The sequence below is a fragment of the Botryllus schlosseri genome, chromosome 6 (assembly GCF_051294905.1).
Source record: "Botryllus schlosseri isolate E-star chromosome 6, Bs_hap1, whole genome shotgun sequence".
NCBI lineage: Eukaryota > Metazoa > Chordata > Ascidiacea > Stolidobranchia > Styelidae > Botryllus > Botryllus schlosseri.
The window spans coordinates 31,371,952-31,397,859 of NC_137241.1; the positions used below are offsets into that span (position 1 = coordinate 31,371,952).

Here is a 25,908-nt window from a genome sequence, read left to right on the forward strand (position 1 = left end):
GTAAAAATTTGCGTTACAGTAACTTGCAAATGTGAGTCTGTAATGATGGTATTTACTAATATCCTTGTACCTCGCACTAATCGAGCAGTTATTACGAAATATGATGATTGTTTAGCGAAAGAAAGCAGAAAGTCAATTTGACGTCATTTTTTCAGCCTGTGGCAGGTTCAGAAGACTGATATACTGTATGTCTGTCACTATAGACTGGAGATCTCTATACTGCCACTACACCAGCTTCCAAACCAGGTTTTCGTTACGTAAAAATTATAGTGCGGGGATATTAATTCACTACGGTTTGTTAGAGCTACGCTTAGTGGTGCGTCACGTATTACGTTTTTACAATTGCGTCGGAACTACGAATGTTACACTGATCTTAAATTCCCTATTAGGTTTATTTGAAAAGTTAGCTATCAATCACAATTTTCATTCGCACTTGATCCGGATTTTCATTCGCACCATTCGCACCACCTTCGTCGTTCGCACTTGATCCGGATTTTCATTCGCACTATTCGCACCACCTTCGTCATTCGCACTGCAATTTTTCTCATTCGCACAAGTGCGAACCGTCACACAAGTTGAAAAGCACTGCCCTAATTCAACGTGTTTAAGCGGGCGGTCGGTATTGAAAATGGTCCTGGAGCTTCAACCGATCGTATCAAACTCTCAGAGAAGTGAAATTTATTCGATGCGACGCTTAAAGAGGCGCAAAAGTCCAATTGAAATCGAGTTCATTTATTATACCCCCAAAAAAGGTAACATATTCAGAATGAATAATCCGATACCCTAATTCAACGTGTTTAAGCGGGCGGTCGGTATTGAAAATGGTCCTGGAGCTTCAACCGATCGTATCAAACTCTCAGAGACGTGAAATTTCTTCGACGCGACGCTTAAAGATGCGCAAAAGTCCAATTGAAATCGAGTTCATTTATTATACCCCCAAAAAAGGTAACATATTCAGAATGAATAATCCGATACCCTAATTCAACGTGTTTAAGCGGGCGGTCGCTATTAAAAATGGTCCTGGAGCTTCAACCGATCGTATAAAACTCTCAGAGACGTGAAATTTCTTCGACGCGTCGCTTAAAGATGCGCAAAAGTCCAATTGAAATCGAGTTCATTTATTATACCCCTTAAAAAGGTAACATATTCAGAATGAATAATCCGATACCCTAATTCAACGTGTTCAAGCGGGCGGTCGTTATTGAAAATGGTCCTGGAGCTTCAACCGATCGTATCAGACTCTCAAAGACGTTAGATTTCTTCGACGCAACGCTTGAAGAGGCGCAAAATTCCATGTGAAATCGAATTCATTTATTACACCCCCTAAAAAAGCAACAGCAACACAAAGGTATATGGTCACCTCTTGGGTTTTATTCGAAGACCCTTAATCGTACCCAACGAACGTATTCAGCATTCGATCGCGAGCTCTTGGGAGCGTATTCTGCTATTAAACATTTTCACGTACAATTGAAGGGCAGGAAATTTCAACTAGTCACAGATAATGATGGTCTTGTCAAAGCGTTGCAGAACCCTACTGAAAGACACATCGCGCGCCAATCAAGACAATTAAGGTTCATCACGGAGTTTACGAGCGACGTCCGCCACATCAAGGGGTTGCTGAACACTGCCGCCGACACTCTTTCAAGATTAGAAGTCAATGTGGTTTTCCCGGATACCGTACCGATTTCTCCACAGATGCTGTTTGACGCCCAGAAAGACGACGACGTATTGCGAGATCTACTGTCTAACTCCGACGAACATTCTTTGGATCTTGTGGAGGTAACAGTTGAAGGGTTGCATGGCCCCGTTCTTTTCGACAGGTCCCTGCCTGGCAAACAACGCCCGTTCGTAACGCATTCTTTGCGCGACGCAGTGCTCAACGGACTTCACAACATTTCTCATCCTAGCATTAGAGCGACTACGAAGCTGATAACGGACCGGTACGTATGGCCTCATATGAAGCGGCACATAACCGAGTTTGTTCGACAGTGTCTCCCGTGTCAACGCTCGAAGATAACCCGACATACTCGAACGCCAATAACCAACCTTCCAGTGCCCTCTGAACGTTTTCATACCGTAAATGTTGATATCCTTTCTTTGCCTAACAGTTGCGGTTTTTCATATTTATTGATGTGCATTGATAGATTTTCTCGTTGGCCGGAGTGTATCCCTATGTGTGATATGCGCACCCAGACAGTCATTGACGCTTTTAACCTCGGCTATATATCTAGATTTGGCGCACCCAGGAAACTTATAACTGATCGAGGTAGCCAATTTACGTCTAGCGAATGGTCCCAACTTATGCAATTGCTTGGAATTCATCATATTACTACCCTAGCCCGTAAACCTGAGCAAAATTCAATGGTCGAAAGATTTAATCGCACGTTAAAAGACGCGTTGCGTACAAAGGAGAGCCCGTCCGATTGGTATCATAATTTAGGCTTAGTACTCTTGGGGTTGCGTTGTGCAATAAAAGAGGATTTAGGGTACTCGTCTTCCGAATTGACTTATGGTACTTCATTACGCTTGCCTGGTCAATTAGTTGATCCCGTTCCGTGTAGGAATAGCACCGACAATCCAACCTTCGTGAGCAATATGAGACGATTCTTTTCGGCCATTGGTCAAACCTCCACTAATTTTCACTGTGACCCAAAGTCACAAGTTCCCAATAATTTAACCACTTGCACCCACGTTTTTTTAAGGATTGACGGCTCACGACGATCACTTGACCCTGTTTATACTGGTCCGCACAAAGTGTTGAAGCGCACTCCGAAGTGTTTTAATATCGAGACTAGTAAAGGCCCTTATGACGCCTCAACTGATCGTTTGATTCCGGGTCGGTTGCCCTTGCAATGTTTTGAAAACTCACAATCCAATGATACCGATCGAAACGCAACCCTTCCCGAATCTCAAACTACAACGATTACGAATAGTGGTCGTGTTGTCAGAACACCCAGTCACTGGCAAAATTTCGTACTCGCACCAGTGTTTGAAATGCAGATTTGAATTTTTTGTTTTACCGCTCTGTTGTGTCTCACTGTTTATAACCCTTCGGTATGTACTGAACATGTATTGTTATTCGATGTGTGTATTATACATGCTTGGTTGCTATGCTATTTCACTTCGTTCTAATGATTTTTTTTCCTCGATCTGAATCGCTCTCATCCGGTACCTAAAGCTTTTCCAAGCGGGGGGACCCTTATGGCGGATTGGTGTACCGCACATATCCTCTCGACTCCGGACGAACGATTAACAATCATTGCTGATCATTGTGCGCAACGGTGTCTGCATTCCGACTATTTAAAGAAGACCTTCGTTAGATGCACGCCGGCTTTTACCTGACGATCGACCGACGCTGCACGACCAACGCTGTTTATTTTATCCAATGTGTTATCCTTAGTCTGTTCGAGTTTAAGTTGTACAATAAAGTGCTGGCCAACGTATTCGCCGACTCTCTGTTGCGGACCCTAGAGGGAACGCGGCGTATAGTCCATACTCAGGTAGCGTGTCATAGCGCGCCATACTGCGCCTGAAATATCCAAAGAAACACCAGAAACGACAAATTTAGGCCGATTATAGGCGAAATCGATACTGAAAGATAGATGCAAAATATTTACGCAAAGCTTCACCCAAAGGTGGATTCAAGCGCTGGTGACGCACCTCCAATATACATCGCACATTAGATATTCCTGACACGATCTGTGCGAGCCTTAGTGTGATCTGAAGTTGCGTCTGTAGTGACAATACAGCTAATTTGCCATCATACAGGTAAAATTGTAGTATATACTCTGCAGCGATGGCATAGTCTGTGATAGCTACAGCTCGCATAAACACAACAAAACGTTCGTTTCAAAGACATCGTAATTCATGAATCCTATCTAATCTCCATTCACTATACGGAAGCCCTTACATCCCGCACAATTGAAGTGATCGTGGCCGCGCCTCGCAGACTCCATTTGACTGCCAAATCCGTTGGATCGGCGCATGGCAATAGTATTCACAAAAATGATTGCCGCTCACGCTATACCCTGATTACCCTGAACAGCAATCAGCCCGTAACTCTGACAGCTCAGTAAATGTTGTAAGGGGGTCTGAAGAAAGATGATTGACGGTCTTAAAATTATGCAACCGTAATGCGTACCAACGAGATACATATGGCCTCTCTATTGATAAGGTCTTTGAAATGTCTATAAAGTTGATCGGTAACGTATCTTATCATATGACAGTTCAGCACGTTTAGTCAATAATGTTTCTGTATTGTCGTTTACACTCCGACACACTTCTTCACTTCGCCCGCGAGCACGAGTATGTAAAGGCCGTAATGTGATTGCAAATAAATTGTAATCTACACAATATACATTGATTAACTTGTAATAGCACAAATCGAATATCGTGCGCTTCTCAAGCACTCCAAGCAAAGACGGACAGAGATCAGAAATGCAATCTCTTTAGATGATTCCGGTTATCTCATTAGGCTAATTGGAGTGAAATGCCGATAATGCAATTATTACATAATTTTTTGAATGGTTCTTTACTCTAATTCTATTTGACTAATCTAATTTAATTTCTAGTTTTCCTAAAAATGCTACACGGGAACTGTGCGGTGCGAAACGAGCAAAGCTTGCTGTACCAGTGTACAGACGTTTGTCATACTCGTGTTGATGACAATGAACCCTGATTTGATACAACTAAACTTGATTCAATTTCCAAGTTTACGCGAATTCAGTAATCCCAATTCTGATCTAATTTAAAGAAAATATACAGTGGACATATAATTCTAATTCTAATCTCATTTGGAAAAGCTGAGCATATAGGGATAAATTTGTTTTGGTTCTGTGGTGTAAATCAATCTACCGATACGAAACAGTGATTATTTCGGAATTATAATCCCACTGATTTCACTCTTATATTGTCACATTCTTTCTAAATATTGCATACTTTTAAAATTGTTTCAAGTGAAGCGATCTCAAACACGAACGAAACCAGATTTCTTCCTCAATTTTTAATAGTTACAACTTATTAGGAGCGACGGTGCAGACATGATTATTACTCAAACAAAAACAAAATATCCCTCCTATTTTCAACCTGATTTCGTTATGCGCCGCAAGCGAAAGGAATGCATAACCGACATAACCGACATACCCGACATAACCGACATAACCGACATAACCGACATAACCGACATACCCGACATAACCGACATACCCGACATAGCCGACATAACCGACATAACCGACATAGCCGACATAACCGACATAACCGACATACCCGACATAGCTGCGACATAACCGACATAACCGACATAGCCGACATAACCGACATAACCGACATAGCCGACATAACCGACATAACCGACATAGCTGCGACATAACCGACATAACCGACATAACCGACATAACCGACATAACCGACATAGCCGACATAACCGACATAACCGACATACCCGACATAGCTGCGACATAACCGACATAACCGACATAGCCGACATAACCGACATAACCGACATAACCGACATAACCGACATAGCTGCGACATAACCGACATAACCGACATAACCGACATAACCGACATAACCGACATAGCTGCGACATAGCCGACATAACCGACATAACCGACATAACCGACATAGCCGACATAACCGACATAACCGACATACCCGACATAGCTGCGACATAACCGACATAACCGACATAGCCGACATAACCGACATAACCGACATAGCCGACATAGCCGACATAACCGACATAGCCGACATAGCCGACATAACCGACATAACCGACATACCCGACATAGCTGCGACATAACCGACATAACCGACATAGCCGACATAACCGACATAACCGACATAGCCGACATAGCCGACATAACCGACATAGCTGCGACATAACCGACATAACCGACATAACCGACATAACCGACATAACCGACATAACCGACATAGCCGACATAACCGACATAACCGACATACCCGACATAGCTGCGACATAACCGACATAACCGACATAACCGACATAGCCGACATAACCGACATAACCGACATAACCGACATAGCTGCGACATAACCGACATAACCGACATAACCGACATAACCGACATAACCGACATAGCCGACATAACCGACATAACCGACATAGCCGACATAACCGACATAACCGACATAACCGACATAACTGACATAACCGACATAACCGACATAACCGACATAGCCGACATAACTGACATAACCGACATAACCGACATAGCTGCGACATAACCGACATAACCGACATAACCGACATAACCGACATAACCGACATAGCCGACATAACCGACATAACCGACATAGCCGACATAGCCGACATAACCGACATAGCCGACATAGCCGACATACCCGACATAACCGACATACCCGACATAGCCGACATAACCGACATAACCGACATAACCGACATAACCGACATAACCGACATAACCGACATAACCGACATAGCCGACATAACCGACATAACCGACATAGCTGCGACATAACCGACATAACCGACATAGCCGACATAACCGACATAACCGACATAGCCGACATAGCCGACATAACCGACATAGCCGACATAGCCGACATAACCGACATAACCGACATACCCGACATAGCTGCGACATAACCGACATAACCGACATAGCCGACATAACCGACATAACCGACATAGCCGACATAGCCGACATAACCGACATAGCTGCGACATAACCGACATAACCGACATAACCGACATAACCGACATAACCGACATAACCGACATAGCCGACATAACCGACTTAACCGACATACCCGACATAGCTGCGACATAACCGACATAACCGACATAACCGACATAGCCGACATAACCGACATAACCGACATAACCGACATAGCTGTGACATAACCGACATACCCGACATAACCGACATAACCGACATAACCAACATAGCCGACATAACCGACATAACCGACATACCCGACATAGCTGCGACATAACCGACATAACCGACATAGCCGACATAACCGACATAACCGACATAGGCGACATAGCCGACATAACCGACATAGCCGACATACCCGACATAGCCGACATAACCAACATAACCGACATAACCGACATAACCGACATAACCGACATAACCGACATAACCGACATAGCCGACATAACCGACATAACCGACATAGCCGACATAACCGACATAGCCGACATAGCCGACATAACCGACATAGCCGACATAACCGACATAACCGACATAACCGACATAACCGACATAACTGACATAACCGACATAACCGACATAACCGACATAGCCGACATAACTGACATAACCGACATAACCGACATAGCTGCGACATAACCGACATAACCGACATAACCGACATAACCGATATAACCGACATAGCGGACATAACCGACATAACCGGCATACCCGACATAGCTGCGACATAACCGACATAACCGACATAGCCGACATAACCGACATAACCGACATAGCTTCGACATAACCGACATAACCTACATAACCGACATAGCCGACATAGCCGACATAGCCGACATAACCGACATAGCCGACATAACCGACATAACCGACATAACCGACATAGCCGACATAACCGACATATCCGACATAACCGACATAGCCGACATAACCGACATAACCGACATAACCGACATAACCGACATAACCGACATAACCGACATAGCTGCGACATAACCGACATAACCGACATAACCGACATAACCGACATAACCGACATAGCTGCGACATAACCGACATAACCGACATAACCGACATAACCGACATAACCGACATAGCGTCAGGTATGCGTGAAGCGTGAATACCAGCTTCACATTGCCATCGTCGAAAGATTCTATGTAATTCTATAGTCTCTATTCCGAAGCACTGCAGTTAAGATCTATCTAACGGGCCAAATATTTCGAGGCGGGTAAACCATGCAAGTTTGTGATGTTACAGCCATATTCTTGTATATATTATATATAGAACCTTCTCACAGAAGTAATCTCCTTCGATTTTTAGGTAACTCGAAGGCCTTAGAAATAGTTGTAACTCGAAACACTGAGAATAGTACGCAAGCTGGCGCTATGGCACACGGAAGAAGCGCATCCCTGCCAACGCTACAGACGTTTCAGAAACAAAGATTGAAGCGATCTTCGGAGATTGATATCGTGAGTAAAAGTGTGAACTGTGATTGAACAATTGAACATAATTGTTCGCGATTGATGGCAGCCACTGTTCATTACATCGCATGGTGCCCTGTGTTTCACTATAGACACTACAGACTACACAGACTACACAGACTACACCGACTACACCGACTACACCGACTACACCGGCTACACCGGCTACACCGGCTACACCGGCTACACCGGCTACACCGGCAACACCGGCTACACCGGCTACACCGGCTACACCAACTACACCAACTACACAGACTGCACAGACTACACAGACTACACAGGCTACACAGGCTACACAGGCTACACAGGCTACACAGGCTACACCGGCTACACCGGTTACACCGGCTACAACGGCTACACCGGCTACACCGGCTACACCGGCTACACCGGCTACACCGACTACACCGGCTACACCGGCTACACCGGCAACACCGGCTACACCGGCAACACCGGCTACACCGGCTACACCGGCTACACCGACTACACCAACTACACAGACTGCACAGACTACACAGACTACACAGGCTACACAGGCTACACAGGCTACACAGGTTACACCGGCTACACCGGCTACACCGGCTACACCGACTACACCGGCTACACCGGCTACACCGGCAACACCGGCTACACCGGCTACACCGGCTACACCGGCTACACCGGCTACACCGGCTACACCGGCTACACAGGCTACACCGGCTACACTGGCTACACCGGGTACACACCGGCTACACCGGGTACACACCGGCTACACAGGCTACACCGGCTACACCGGCTACACCGGATACACCGGGTACACACCGGCTACACCGGCTACACCGGCTACACCAACTACACCGGCTACACCGGCTACACCGGCTACACCGGCTACACCGGCTACACCGGCTACACCGGCTACACCGGCAACACCGGCTACACCGGCTACACCGGCTACACCGGCTACATCGGCTACACAGGCTACACCGGCTACACTGGCTACACCGGGTACACACCGGCTACACCGGGTACACACCGGCTACACAGGCTACACAGGCTACACCGGCTACACCGGCTACACCGGCTACACCGGGTACACACCGGCTACACCGGCTACACCGACTACACAGGCTACACAGGCTACACCGACTACACCGACTACACCGACTACACCGGCTACACCGGCTACACCGGCTACACCGGCTACACCGGATACACCGGCTACACCGGCTACACCGGCTACACCGGCTATACCGGCTACACCGGCTACACAGGCTACACCGGCTACACCGGCTACACCGACTACACCGACTACACCGACTACACCGTCGGCTATGTCGGTTATGTCGGTTATGTCGGTTATGTCGGCTATGTCGGTTATGTCGGTTATGTCGCAGCTATGTCGGGTATGTCGGTTATGTCGGTTATGTCGGTTATGTCGGCTATGTAGGTTATGTCGGTTATGTCGGTTATGTCGGTTATGTCGGCTATGTCGGCTATGTCGGTTATGTCGGTTATGTCGGTTATGTCGGTTATGTCGGTTATGTCGGTTATGTCGGTTATGTCGGTTATGTCGGTTATGTCGGCTATGTCGGGTATGTCGGTTATATCGGTTATGTCGGCTTTGTCGGCTATGTCGGTTATGTCGGCTATGTCGGCTATGTCGGTTATGTCGGTTATGTCGGTTATGTCTGCTTTGTCGGCTATGTCAGTTATGTCGGCTATGTCGGCTATGTCGGTTATGTCGGTTATGTCGGCTATGTCGGTTATGTCGGTTATGTCGGCTATGTCGGTTATGTCGGTTATGTCGCAGCTATGTCGGGTATGTCTGGTATGTCGGTTATGTCGCAGCTATGTCGGGTATGTCGGGTATGTCGGTTATGTCGGCTATGTCGGTTATGTCGGTTATGTCGGTTATGTCGGTTATGTCGGTTATGTCGGTTATGTCGCAGCTATGTCGGTTATGTCGCAGCTATGTCGGTTATGTCGGTTATGTCGGTTATGTCGGTTATGTCGCAGCTATGTCGGTTATGTCGCAGCTATGTCGGTTATGTCGGTTATGTCGGCTATGTCGGTTATGTCGGCTATGTCGGTTATGTCGGTTATGTCGGTTATGTCGGCTATGTCGGTTATGTCGGTTATGTCGGCTATGTCGGTTATGTCGGTTATGTCGGTTATGTCGGTTATGTCGGTTATGTCGGTTATGTCGGTTATGTCGGTTATGTCGGTTATGTCGGTTATGTCGGCTATGTCGGGTATGTCGGTTATGTCGGTTATGTCGGCTTTGTCGGCTATGTCGGTTATGTCGGCTATGTCGGCTATGTCGGTTATGTCGGTTATGTCGGTTATGTCTGCTTTGTCGGCTATGTCGGTTATGTCGGTTATGTCGGCTATGTCGGCTATGTCGGTTATGTCGGTTATGCCGGCTATGTCGGTTATGTCGGTTATGTCGGTTATGTCGGCTATGTCGGCTATGTCGGTTATGTCGGTTATGTCGGTTATGTCGGCTATGTCGGTTATGTCGGTTATTTCGGTTATGTCGCAGCTATGTCGGTTATGTCGGTTATGTCGGTTATGTCGGTTATGTCGCAGCTATGTCGGTTATGTCGGTTATGTCGGTTATGTCGGTTATGTCGGTAATGTCGGCTATGTCGGTTATGTTGGTTATGTCGGTTATGTCGGCTATGTCGGTTATGTCGGCTTGATATCGTGAGTAAAAGTGTGATCTGTGATTGAACAATTGAACATAATTGTTCGCGATTGATGGCAGCCACTGTTCATTACATCGCATGGTGCCCTGTGTTTCACTATAGACACTACAGACTACACAGACTACACAGACTACACAGACTACACAGACTACACCGACTACACCGACTACACCGACTACACCGACTACACCGGCTACACCGGGTACACCGGCTACACCGGCTACACCGGCTACACCGGCTACACCGGCTACACCGGCTAAACCGGCAACACCGGCTACTCCGGCTACACCGGCTACACCGGCTACACAGGCTACACCGGCTACACCGGCTACACCGGATACACCGGGTACACACCGGCTACACCGGCTACACCGGCTACACCAACTACACCGGCTACACCGGCTACACCGGCTACACCGGCTACACCGGCTACACCGGCTACACCGGCTACACCGGCAACACCGGCTACACCGGCTACACCGGCTACACCGGCTACATCGGCTACACAGGCTACACCGGCTACACTGGCTACACCGGGTACACACCGGCTACACCGGGTACACACCGGCTACACAGGCTACACAGGCTACACCGGCTACACCGGCTACACCGGCTACACCGGGTACACACCGGCTACACCGGCTACACCGACTACACAGGCTACACAGGCTACACCGACTACACCGACTACACCGACTACACCGGCTACACCGGCTACACCGGCTACACCGGCTACACCGGATACACCGGCTACACCGGCTACACCGGCTACACCGGCTATACCGGCTACACCGGCTACACAGGCTACACCGGCTACACCGGCTACACCGACTACACCGACTACACCGACTACACCGTCGGCTATGTCGGTTATGTCGGTTATGTCGGTTATGTCGGCTATGTCGGTTATGTCGGTTATGTCGCAGCTATGTCGGGTATGTCGGTTATGTCGGTTATGTCGGTTATGTCGGTTATGTCGGCTATGTCGGCTATGTCGGTTATGTCGGCTATGTCGGCTATGTCGGCTATGTCGGTTATGTCGGCTATGTCGGCTATGTCGGTTATGTCGGTTATGTCGGCTATGTAGGTTATGTCGGTTATGTCGGTTATGTCGGTTATGTCGGCTATGTCGGCTATGTCGGTTATGTCGGTTATGTCGGTTATGTCGGTTATGTCGGTTATGTCGGTTATGTCGGTTATGTCGGTTATGTCGGTTATGTCGGCTATGTCGGGTATGTCGGTTATATCGGTTATGTCGGCTTTGTCGGCTATGTCGGTTATGTCGGCTATGTCGGCTATGTCGGTTATGTCGGTTATGTCGGTTATGTCTGCTTTGTCGGCTATGTCAGTTATGTCGGCTATGTCGGCTATGTCGGTTATGTCGGTTATGTCGGCTATGTCGGTTATGTCGGTTATGTCGGCTATGTCGGTTATGTCGGTTATGTCGCAGCTATGTCGGGTATGTCTGGTATGTCGGTTATGTCGCAGCTATGTCGGGTATGTCGGGTATGTCGGTTATGTCGGCTATGTCGGTTATGTCGGTTATGTCGGTTATGTCGGTTATGTCGGTTATGTCGGTTATGTCGCAGCTATGTCGGTTATGTCGCAGCTATGTCGGTTATGTCGGTTATGTCGGTTATGTCGGTTATGTCGCAGCTATGTCGGTTATGTCGCAGCTATGTCGGTTATGTCGGTTATGTCGGCTATGTCGGTTATGTCGGCTATGTCGGTTATGTCGGTTATGTCGGTTATGTCGGCTATGTCGGTTATGTCGGTTATGTCGGCTATGTCGGTTATGTCGGTTATGTCGGTTATGTCGGTTATGTCGGTTATGTCGGTTATGTCGGTTATGTCGGTTATGTCGGTTATGTCGGTTATGTCGGCTATGTCGGGTATGTCGGTTATGTCGGTTATGTCGGCTTTGTCGGCTATGTCGGTTATGTCGGCTATGTCGGCTATGTCGGTTATGTCGGTTATGTCGGTTATGTCTGCTTTGTCGGCTATGTCGGTTATGTCGGTTATGTCGGCTATGTCGGCTATGTCGGTTATGTCGGTTATGCCGGCTATGTCGGTTATGTCGGTTATGTCGGTTATGTCGGCTATGTCGGCTATGTCGGTTATGTCGGTTATGTCGGTTATGTCGGCTATGTCGGTTATGTCGGTTATTTCGGTTATGTCGCAGCTATGTCGGTTATGTCGGTTATGTCGGTTATGTCGGTTATGTCGGTTATGTCGCAGCTATGTCGGTTATGTCGGTTATGTCGGTTATGTCGGTTATGTCGGTAATGTCGGCTATGTCGGTTATGTTGGTTATGTCGGTTATGTCGGCTATGTCGGTTATGTCGGCTTGATATCGTGAGTAAAAGTGTGATCTGTGATTGAACAATTGAACATAATTGTTCGCGATTGATGGCAGCCACTGTTCATTACATCGCATGGTGCCCTGTGTTTCACTATAGACACTACAGACTACACAGACTACACAGACTACACAGACTACACAGACTACACCGACTACACCGACTACACCGACTACACCGACTACACCGGCTACACCGGGTACACCGGCTACACCGGCTACACCGGCTACACCGGCTACACCGGCTACACCGGCTAAACCGGCAACACCGGCTACTCCGGCTACACCGGCTACACCGGCTACACCGGCTACAACGGCTACACCGACTGCACCGACTACACAGACTACACAGGCTACACAGGCTACACAGGCTACACAGGCTACACAGGCTACACCAGCTACACCGGTTACACCGGCTACACCGGCTACACCGGCTACACCAACTACACCGGCTACACCGGCTACACCGGCTACACCGGCTACACCGGCTACACCGGCTACACCGGCTACACCGGCTACACCGGCAACACCGGCTACACCGGCTACACCGGCTACACCGGCTACACCGGCTACACAGGCCACACCGGCTACACTGGCTACACCGGGTACACACCGGCTACACCGGGTACACACCGGCTACACAGGCTACACAGGCTACACCTGCTACACTGGCTACAACGGCTACACCGGGTACACACCGGCTACACCGGCTACACCGGCTACACAGGCTACACCGGCTACACCGGGTACACCGGCTACACCGGCTACACCGGCTACACCGGCTACACAGGCTACACAGGCTACACCGACTACACCGACTACACCGACTACACCGGCTACACCGGCTACACCGGCTACACCGGCTACACCGGCTACACCGGCTACACCGGCTACACCGACTACACCGACTACACCGACTACACCGTCGGCTATGTTGGTTATGTCGGTTATGTCGGTTATGTCGGCTATGTCGGTTATGTCGGTTATGTCGCAGCTATGTCGGGTATGTCGGTTATGTCGGTTATGTCGGCTTTGTCGGTTATGTCGGGTATGTCGGTTATGTCGGTTATGTCGGCTATGTCGGCTATGTCGGTTATGTCGGCTATGTCGGTTATGTCGGTTATGTCGGCTATGTCGGCTATGTCGGTTATGTCGGCTATGTCGGCTATGTCGGCTATGTCGGTTATGTCGGCTATGTCGGCTATGTCGGTTATGTCGGTTATGTCGGTTATGTCGGTTATGTCGGTTATGTCGGTTATGTCGGTTATGTCGGTTATGTCGGTTATGTCGGCTATGTCGGTTATGTCGGTTATGTCGCAGCTATGTCGGGTATGTCGGTTATGTCGGTTATGTCGGCTATGTCGGTTATGTCGGGTATGTCGGTTATGTCAGTTATGTCGGCTATGTCGGCTATGTCGGTTATGTCGGCTATGTCGGCTATGTCGGCTATGTCGGTTATGTCGGCTATGTCGGCTATGTCGGTTATGTCGGTTATGTCGGCTATGTCGGTTATGTCGGTTATGTCGGCTATGTCGGCTATGTCGGTTATGTCGGTTATGTCGGCTACGTCGGTTATGTCGGTTATGTCGGTTATGTCGGCTATGTCGGCTATGTCGGTTATGTCGTTATGTCGGTTATGTCGGTTATGTCGGTTATGTCGGTTATGTCGGTTATGTCGGCTTTGTCGGCTATGTCGGTTATGTCGGCTATGTCGGCTATGTCGGTTATGTCGGTTATGTCGGTTATGTCTGCTTTGTCGGCTATGTCGGTTATGTCGGCTATGTCGGCTATGTCGGTTATGTCGGTTATGTCGGCTATGTCGGGTATGTCGGTTATGTCGGCTATGTCGGTTATGTCGGTTATGTCGCAGCTATGTCGGGTATGTCGGGTATGTCGGTTATGTCGCAGCTATGTCGGGTATGTCGGGTATGTCGGTTATGTCGGCTATGTCGGTTATGTCGGTTATGTCGGTTATGTCGGTTATGTCGGTTATGTCGGTTATGTCGGTTATGTCGCAGCTATGTCGGTTATGTCGGTTATGTCGGTTATGTCGCAGCTATGTCGGTTATGTCGGTTATGTCGGTTATGTCGGTTATGTCGGTTATGTCGGCTATGTCGGTTATGTCGGTTATGTCGGTTATGTCGGCTATGTCGGTTATGTCGGTTATGTCGGTTATGTCGGTTATGTCGGTTATGTCGGTTATGTCGGTAATGTCGGTTATGTCGGCTATGTCGGTTATGTCGGTTATGTCGGTTATGTCGGTTATGTCGGCTATGTCGGTTATGTCGGTTATGTCGGTTATGTCGGTTATGTCGGTTATGTCGGCTATGTCGGGTATGTCGGTTATGTCGCAGCTATGTAGCGGCTATGTCGACTATGTCGGATATGTCGCAGCTATGTTGCGGCTTTGTGCATGTCGGCTATGTCGGCTATGTCGGCTATGTCGGCTATGTCGGCTATGTCGGCTATGTCGGCTATGTCTGCTATGTCGGCTATGTCGGCTATGTCGGCTATGTCGGCTATGTCGGCTATGTCGGCTATGTCGGCTATGTCGCAGCTATGTAACGGCTATGTCGACTATGTCGGCTATGTCGCAGCTATGTTGCGGCTTTGTGCATGTCGGCTATGTCGACTATTTCGACTATGGTGGCTATGTCGGCTGTGTCGGCTATGTCGGCTATGTCGGCTATGTCGGCTATGTCGCAGCTATGTTGCGGCTTTGTGCATGTCGGCTATGTCGACTATTTCGACTATGGTGGCTATGTCGGCTGTGTCGGCTATATCGGCCATGTCGGCTATGTCGGCTATGTCGCAGCTATGTAGCGGATATGTCGACTATGTCGGATATGTCGCAGCTATGTTGCGGCTTTGTGCATGTCGGCTATGTCGACTATGTCGACTATTTCGGCTATGTCGACTATGTCGGCTATGTCGGCTATGTCGGCTATGTCGACTATTTCGACTATGGTGGCTATGTCGGCTGTGTCGGTTATGTTAGTTATGTCGGTTATGTCGCATCTATGTCGGTTATGTCGGTTATGGCGGTTATGTCGGTTATGTCGGCTATGTCGGTTCTGTCGGCTATGTCGGCTATGTCGGTTATGTCGGCTATGTCGGTTATGTCGGCTATGTCGGTGATGTCGGTTATGTCGGTTAAGTCGGTTATGTCGGTTATGTCGGTTATGTCGGCTATGTCGGTTATGTCGGTTATGTCGGTTATGTCGGTTATGTCGGTTATGTCGGTTATGTCGGTTATGTCGGTTATGTCGGCTATGTCGGTTATGTCGGCTATGTCGGTTATGTCGGTTATGTCGGTTATGTCGGTTATGTCGGCTATGTCGGTTATGTCGGTTATGTCGGTTATGTCGGTTATGTCGGTTATGTCGGCTATGTCGGGTATGTCGGTTATGTCGGTTATGTCGCAGCTATGTCGGGTATGTCGGTTATGTCGGTTATGTCGGCTATGTCGGTTATGTCGGGTATGTCGGTTATGTCGGTTATGTCGGCTATGTCGGCTATGTCGGCTATGTCGGCTATGTCGGCTATGTCGGCTATGTCGGTTATGTCGGCTATGTCGGCTATGTCGGTTATGTCGGTTATGTCGGCTATGTCGGTTATGTCGGTTATGTCGGCTATGTCGGCTATGTCGGTTATGTCGGTTATGTCGGCTATGTCGGTTATGTCGGTTATGTCGGTTATGTCGGCTATTTCGGCTTTGTTCGACAATACAGAAATATCATTGACTAAACGTGCTGAACTGTCATATGATAAGATACGTTACCGATCAACTTTATAGACATTTCAAAGACCTTATCAATAGAGAGGCATATGTATCTCGTTGGTACGCATTACGGTTGCATAATTTTAAGACCGTCAATCATCTTTCTTCAGACCCCCTTACAACATTTACTGAGCTGTCAGAGTTACGGGCTGATTGCTGTTCAGGGTAATCAGGGTATAGCGTGAGCGGTAATCATTTTTGTGAATACTATTGCCATGCGCCGATCCAACGGATTTGGCAGTCAAATGGAGTCTGCGAGGCGCGGCCACGATCACTTCAATTGTGCGGGATGTAAGGGCTTCCGTATAGTGAATGGAGATTAGATAGGATTTATGAATTACGATGTCTTTGAAACGAACGTTTTGTTGTGTTTATGCGAGCTGTAGCTATCACAGACTATGCCATCGCTGCAGAGTATATACTACAATTTTACCTGTATGATGGCAAATTAGCTGTATTGTCACTACAGACGCAACTTCAGATCACACTAAGGCTCGCACTGATCGTGTCAGGAATATCTAATGTGCGATGTATATTGGAGGTGCGTCACCAGCGCTTGAATCCACCTTTGGGTGAAGCTTTGCGTAAATATTTTGCATCTATCTTTCAGTATCGATTTCGCCTATAATCGGCCTAAATTTGTCGTTTCTGGTGTTTCTTTGGATATTTCAGGCGCAGAGTGTATGCGTCTCATATAGATTCAAAGCTAGACGTGTGGATTGTATGCTGTATATTATCCAGCATACTCAGGTAGTTATATTTATTTCGATCTGTAGACACTCGTTTTCGGGTAAATTTAACAGGATACATGCACAAATTGCACACGCACGGACTTCTTTTTATTGTCCAGGCGTTCTACTTCTAAACTTATATGGTATGTCCATCAAAGTTCAACAAACAGGCCTGCTCGAGGTATAGTGGAGTATGGAGCTCTTCGTTACTCGGTAGATATCGGGCATTTGATTATACGGATCAGGCTCGGGCAACTAGATAAGTGTAATTGCACTATAGAGCAAATTACCGGAAATGTAATTGTAATCTAATTTGTGAAATCTTCCTATGCCTAAATTTTAATTCTAATCTAATTTCTGGTTTTCCTGAAAATGCTGCAGTAGAACTATTCAGTACGAAACGGTCCAAGCTTGCTGTACAAACATATGTCATTGCCTTGCTTATGGGAATGAACTGAAATTTATTTAATGTTCAATTTTTCACGAATTCAGTTATTTAACTTGGAATAATTGCGATAATTTCAATGCAATCCTTGAAAACTGTTTGCTATATTTCCGATAATGGTTTAATTTGGAAATAAATGTGTAGCTATAATTCAAATTCGAGTATAATTTGTGAAAGGCTGACAATTTTCTAGCTGCCCAACTGTACATAGCGTCAGGTATGCGTGAAGCGTGAATACCAGCTTCACATTGCCATCGTCGAAAGATTCTATGTAATTCTATAGTCTCTATTCCGAAGCACTGCAGTTGAGATCTATCTAACGGGCCAAATAATTCGAGGCGGGTAAACCATGCAAGTTTGTGATGTTACAGCCATATTCTTGTATATATTATATATAGAACCTTCTCACAGAAGTCATCTCCTTCGATTTTTATGTAACTCGAAGGCCTTAGAAATAGTTGTAACTCGAAACACTGAGAATAGTACGCAAGCTGGCGCTATGGCACACGGAAGAAGCGCATCCCTGCCAACGCTACAGACGTTTCAGAAACAAAGATTGAAGCGATCTTCGGAGATTGATATCGTGAGTAAAAGTGTGATCTGTGATTGAACAATTGAACATAACTGTTCGCGATTGATGGCAGCCACTGTTCATTACATCGCATTGTGCCCTGTGTTTCACTATAGACACTACCCAGCAAACACAAAACCGTAAAAGGATCATCCGGGATCATCTCGATTAGGTTCTGAATTTCTAAGTGTCGAGGGAATGTCTAAAATACGTAGTAGGATGGTCTTGTGGTTATATTCAATCAGAATAAATTCATACTCGGTGTTGTTCCATCTCATGCATTAGGCTTCGTTATATCCGGTAGTTAACCTAATAATGCAAATTTTCTATCTCTCGCGGGTACGACTAAAATACGTAGAAAGGATGACTTTGTCGGTACATTCAATCACGATGAATTCTATCCGGTTTTGTTCGATCTCATGCGGTAGCTTCGTTCTATCCATTAGAAAACAATGTTCTCCCTTCGTTTTATTGCGTGAGGATGTCACAGGTGTTGTATATTCGTGTTGTTGCTCTAAGGTCGTATAGTTTTGTTTTCCTCTGATATATATGATCTTCATTATATATATATTCGCTCTTTCGGTAATCTCGCATGTTCAACGAGAATGGTTAATAGTTTTATTCAGAGAATAACTAAATAAAAGTGATATGTTGTACGTTTAGGAATATGATTATCGATGCGTGACTTCTAGAATATTTCGGCGATTCAAATTTTACGTCATCGCGCCATACAAAGATTTGACGCGCAACAGGTCGCAGCCAGGCATAGTTCGCTCTTTCTGTATGGTAAATGCCGTAAATATATAGGAATTGTGACTGACTGAGGTAGCGGGTTAAAGGTATATATGCAGTAGCATATAGCTTATGGGGTATTTCGAATTGCCTGTAGTATATGACGCCTAGAGCTGTTTGACTTTCTGCAAAACAGGTGTAGACAACTATAGAAAAGTTTCAGCTTTTCCAGGTTAGAATTAGAGCTAAACCGTTTTTCCGAATTAGATTACAATTATATTGCTGGCATTTCGCTCTAATTTAGTGAAATTAGACCACTATAATTCGCTTCAAACATCTGAATTACCGGTAACTATACCTACGGTATATCATAATATTTATGCTTGAATTTTCTAGGTATATAAGTCATATAGATACATTCCTGTAGAACACTGATTCATGATTTTATAAAAGTTGGTGCAAGAATGGACATTTTCAACTTGATGTTGATTAATGGAGCAAAATTTGATATTTGAGTGCAATTATACCTCGAATCCAGTGACAAGATTATTAATCGTTGAAACCAAACGCAGCTTGATTATGTTGGCCCAGAGAATTTGGCTAGTCAGACCACATTGATGGAATATGGTCACAGTAAGATAATATTTTGGGCTATTTTACATGAACTTTCCAACATTTGATTTGATATGTCCACTAAAACAGTTGTTATTCTGCTTTCGAACAAGACCTTAATTGCTGGTTTCAATGGTAACTGTGTTTGTCAAAGGCTGCAAAGGTAATTTCTTTTCCATGTTAGATGTTTATTTGTTTGTTTGTGGTGTTCATGGTGGTGGTTCGACTACACTGGTCATTTTACACCAGGCCGGTTCTTATTATTATTATTCCGTATCTGCCCGATTACCAGTGAACTCGGCACTTGGTGAATTCGGCTGCACAAACTCGGCACTTGGTGAATTCGGCCGTGGTAGATCTCGTAGCGGTACCGGTCACCATGATTGGTTACTGGAATGTTTGCCGGTGAACTTGGCACTTTGAGTGGTTGTCAATGTTGTACGGGGGTCAGGGCATGCGTAGATCACACAGTCACGGCGTGATTAGATCACAGATTGCGTAATTGCGGGAAATAACGCGACGCTCTTCACTTGGTGAACTCGGCCCTTGGAGGAATTGGCACTAGAACACCTTCGCATTAGAAATGCATTTAGTATGAATGAACAGTATCAAAAAGGAAATTTAAACGTGTCGTGGCTCGTGGTAGATCTCGTAATCTTGGGATCCTTCAACCGTGTTATCGAGACACCCTAATCCCAGAGTGGAATCGTCTCTCCAAAGGCAAAAAATATTTTATTTTGACGTGATCATGCGAAACATTTGTTGATGAGGAACACTGGCTTGTCGTGATCGATAAACGAAGAAGCGCCGCTTGATGTTCCACAGTGTTGATCTCACATACAACGCCAAGATCCATCTTCTCAAAACTTACACGACACATGCCCGTGACTCACGCCATCGATTCCAAGCAGACCGCGCGTGGTCGGTATATGAGCGCTGTGTTATTTCCCGTGGCTACGCAATCCGTGATCTAATCACGCCGTGACTGCGCGATCTACGGATGCCCTGACCTCCTTACAAGATTGACGAATCACTTGATAATACTATTATTAGTTTGATAATTCATATTAATAGCTGTAAATACACTTCATTTCAAAATTTCCCGAGGGCCGAATTCACCAAGTGCCGAGTTTGTGCGGCCGAATTCACCAAGTGCCAGGTGCATCGGCAACCATCTGCCCACTTACAGCACGGCCCACTCCTAGGCTTTTTAAGACATGGCTATGCGAATCAGATGGCGAGGAGGAGCCTAGATAAACGGCCAACACTTCGGTAGGAATTATGGAGTCGACGTGTCACGCTCGAACCCGCAATTCATTGGTGTTTAGCTATAATGGAACGTACCACTACGTTTCCTCGCCATACCTTGTAAAATGAGACCGTAGCATTTGGCATTTCGTGTGGCAATTGACTTTTGTGTGGAAAATTGTGTTCGTTTTAGAACTTATCCGAAACTTTTATTCCGCTATAGATTGTATATGATAAAACGATATCGGAATTGGTCCTAGGAGAATTCCAAAGCAACTCACCACGAAGGAGGATTTAAAGAAGTTTGATGGAAAATTGAATGAAAGCAAAAGCAAGAGATGTGGTATGTTGAATCTGTTTTGGTATTTTTAAATAGGCCTACTTTGTTGTGCCGATAGCAGACGGTATATATAAACGTAAGATGTGGAAGCTATCAAGGTGTTTTTAGAAATTCAGTCAGTCAAAGTGGACGATCGTATTGCTTGGATTATATTTAGGCTTATTTTAGCATCTTTGAGATGCAACTCTAAACGTGGACGGTCATGAACAGTAGGGCTCTTCAAAAATGACTTTTTTTCTCAAATCGTACTGGCTACTTGATAAAATTGTTAGGTTACCTAATTTAAGCCTACAAACAAAATATGGTTCAAATCCAGCCAGTATCCGCTTTGCTACAAGAGAAGAAAGCTAGTTCCTATTTATTATATAAAAATGAATAATAAAAAATTTGAAGATTTTCTGTTCACCCCATGAAAGTGTTAGGCTGTCTATAGAAACGATGCTCACCAAATTTGGTTCAATTCCAACCAGTGGAAGCGGAGTTATTGCTGTCGAAAAATTTGGATTTTAATAAAATAGTACTTACGGTGAGCACAACTTTAATAAGTAAACAAATAATCGGTCACCGTAAATACTATTTTATTCAAATCCAAATTTTTCGACGGCAATATCTCCGCTTCCACTGGTTGGAATTGAACCAAATTTGGTGAGCATCGTTTCTATAGACAGCCTAACACTTTCATGGGGTGAACAGAAAATTTTCAAATTTTTATTACCTATTTATTTTTATATAATAAATAGAAACTTTCTTCTCCTGTAGCAAAGCGGTTACTGGCTGGAATTGAACCAAATTTTGTGTTTAGGCTTAAATTAGGTAACCTAACAGTTTTATCAAGTAGCCAGAACGATTTGAGAAAAAAAGTCATATTTGAAGAGCCCTAATGTCCATGTCAGAGAAACGTTTTAGGGTAGGCCTACTCATATGTCTCACAGCGTTCTCTACATAATTGTCAATTGCGATACAAACTGTTTGCTTGCATTGGTAAAGCCATCCAACTTCGAATTGTAAAATGTTGGGAGTCTTGATATCAAATTTTTGAAAGGTGCACTTTGAGAAGATTGCGGAATCTGTCAAATTATACAAAAATTTAGCAAATTCTTTGACATATTTCATCTATTTGGGACTCGATCAACGTAAAAGAATTGGTAATCATTTTATACAATATATTGTATTTGTAGTTGAAGTATAGTAATAATTCTTATGGTTACCGCACTTGTAACGATTCACGGCCATAACTGGAATAATTAGAATGATGTAACTTTCAAATTGTCATGCATTTTGCAACAACATTGTTCTCAATTTTCAAGGTGCTGACCATTCGAGGAAGAATCACCCACCGGGAATTCACGATCCGTAAACGCGGCCGACTGTTTCTCTCCTCAAGCGGAAGCGACAGAGAAGAGGTACGAAGAGAAAAAAGGAGCAGAAATAGCAAGAGTGTGACAAGTCGCGTCCGTTCGCTTTAATGCGTATTTCCATCCGCGAAGTAGTAGGTGGGAAAACTAATGGGCGTTTGGTTAGCGCTTATATAAGGTTGACTCCAGCGCTGTATTTGCTAAATGTTGCTATGAAATAGGGGTGGTGTCATTTGGTATCAATATTGACTATTGAAAGACCATTTGTTAGTGGTCATGGATTTGTTCGGCCAGTATGCAGTAATTTCTGATGGTCACTTCCCGGGCTTCTGTTCTCTAACCCCTCATGATTGTTATTCTGCTTCTAGTAAGACTGTCGATTCTAATGTTTTATCGTATCATTTGTCGGAGGTTTCGCTCGCTTTATTTACAACGTTTTGCTCTCTGCTAGGTCAATTACTGGCTGAGTATCACTACAGCCTAAGAAACTGCACTAATTCTCATTTTAATGTCTTGCTGGTTATCTTTCTGTCAATTCTAATAATTTATTAATGTCTATACCAGTGCCGCCACTCAAATGTTTTGTTCTCTGTACACAATATTATTAGGTCTTCAGCTTTCCATGCAGAGTATCATTACACTTTCTAGACTTGAGTATATATCTCTCCAACTAGCTGCCAAATAACTGATTCATTTGGATTGTTGAATTGATCATTTTGGACAGAATGTGAAGAAATTTTAGTCAAGAATTCTTTTTGTGTTAGTGGCTGTTTTCAAAGAGTGCTGAAGTAGTCATCGTTGATCTTGATAATCAAGTAGAAGTGACGATTGAAGTCAGTTCTCTAGTCATATAATATTAAAAAATATAATAATAAAACTTGAAAACTTGAGTGGAAATAGTTCAGAATCGAATCCATTTTAGTAAGTATGGGCGAAAAAAATGTACGAGTCATTCGTTAGTCGCTACCTCTGCCATTTTCGCAGTACGAATGTCTTAGCTATTAATCATCATTTTCATTTTATTTCTGCAGGGTGTTGAAAAGAAAAGGCCGCATGCTGGTTATTTAACTGGCTCATCAGAAGATGAAACCTGATGATAAGGACTGTTTTCACTTTCTTTCTAAAGACATTCGTTCGTTTGTTCGTTTTATTTTTTACAACGGCATTATTGCCAATTCGCTTGAAATTAAATTATCACAAATGTGATTAATATGTAGTAAATAATGTGGTGTGTACGCAGCCGTGATCAGGTTAAGCCCATAGTGGTAGAAAACAGGTTATTATATCAGGATATTCTTCTTCTAACGTAGGATCTACATTCTACTCACCATGTTTAAAGGCTGTAGCATCTGCATAATATTTACATTATTGAAGGACATGGAAAAGACGTTGAATTGAGTCGACACAAAATCCCCCTTTCTACGACCTGCCAAGATCTAATATCTACTATATCGGCTCGGCTTTTCTACATCTTTGGTCTGTACTGTGTTTGCTGGGTACAGACTACACAGACTACACAGACTACACAGACTACACCGACTACACCGACTACACCGACTACACCGACTACACCGACTACACCGACTACACTGGCTACACCGGCTACACCGGCTACACCGGCTACACCGGCTACACCGGCTACACCGGCTACACCGGCTACACCAACTACATCGGCTACACCGGCTACACCGGCTACACCGACTACACCGACTACACCGGCTACACCGGCTACACCGGCTACACCGACTACACAGACTACACCGTCTCTGAGAGTTTTATACGATCGGCTGAAGCTCCAGGACCATTTTCAATAACGACCGCCCGCTTAAACACGTAAATTAGGGTATCGGATTATTCATTCTGAATATGTTACCTTTTTTGGGGGTATATTAAATGAACTCGATTTCAATTGGACTTTTGCGCCTCTTTAAGCGTCGCGTCGAAGAAATTTCACGTCTCTGAGAGTTTTATACGATCGGCTGAAGCTCCAGGACCATTTTCAATAACGACCGCCCGCTTAAACACGTAAATTAGGGTATAGTATTATTCATTCTGAATATGTTACTTTTTTAGGGGGTGTAATAAATGAATTCGATTTCACATGGAATTTTGCGCCTCTTCAATCGTTGCGTCGAAGAAATCTAACGTCTTTGAGAGTCTGATACGATCGGTTGAAGCTCCAGGACCATTTTCAATAACGACCGCCCGCTTGAACACGTTGAATTAGGGTATCGGATTATTTATTCTGAATATGTTACCTTTTTAAGGGGTATAATAAATGAACTCGATTTCAATTGGACTTTTGCGCATCTTTAAGCGACGCGTCGAAGAAATTTCACGTCTCTGAGAGTTTTATACGATCGGTTGAAGCTTCAGGACCATTTTTAATACCGACCGCCCGCTTAAACACGTTGAATTAGGGTATCGGATTATTCATTCTGAATATGTTACCTTTTTGAGGGGTATAATAAATGAACTCGATTTCACATGGAATTTTGCGCCTCTTTAAGCGTCGCGTCGAAGAAATTTCACATCTCTGAGAGTTTGATACGATCGGTTGAAGCTCCAGGACCATTTTCAATACCGACCGCCCGCTTAAACACGTTGAATTAGGGTATAGGATTATTCATTCTGAATGTGCCACTTTTTTAGGGGTATAATAAATGAACTCGATTTCAATTGGACTTTTGCGCATCTTTAGGCGTCGCGTCGAAGAAATTTCACGTCTCTGAGAGTTTTATACGATCGGTTGAAGCTCCAGGACCATTTTCAATACCGACCGCCCGCTTAAACACGTTGAATTAGGGCAGTGCTTTTCAACCTGTGTGACGGTTCGCACTTGTGCGAATGAGAAAAATTG

The 25,908-nt window shown here is 45.2% G+C and overlaps 1 long non-coding RNA gene across 2 annotated transcripts in view; it reads left to right on the top strand.

Annotated features, from left to right (window-relative positions):
• LOC145440712 (uncharacterized) overlaps positions 1 to 24,254 on the top strand; it is a 399,746-nt gene extending 375,492 nt beyond the window's left edge. For both annotated transcript variants that reach the window (XR_013915598.1, XR_013915597.1), the window contains 3 exons: positions 21,617 to 21,696; positions 23,001 to 23,186; positions 24,080 to 24,254. This is a non-coding gene — a long non-coding RNA (uncharacterized LOC145440712). The remainder of the gene's footprint in view (positions 1 to 21,616; positions 21,697 to 23,000; positions 23,187 to 24,079) is intronic.
• Positions 24,255 to 25,908: the final 1,654 nt, after the last annotated feature.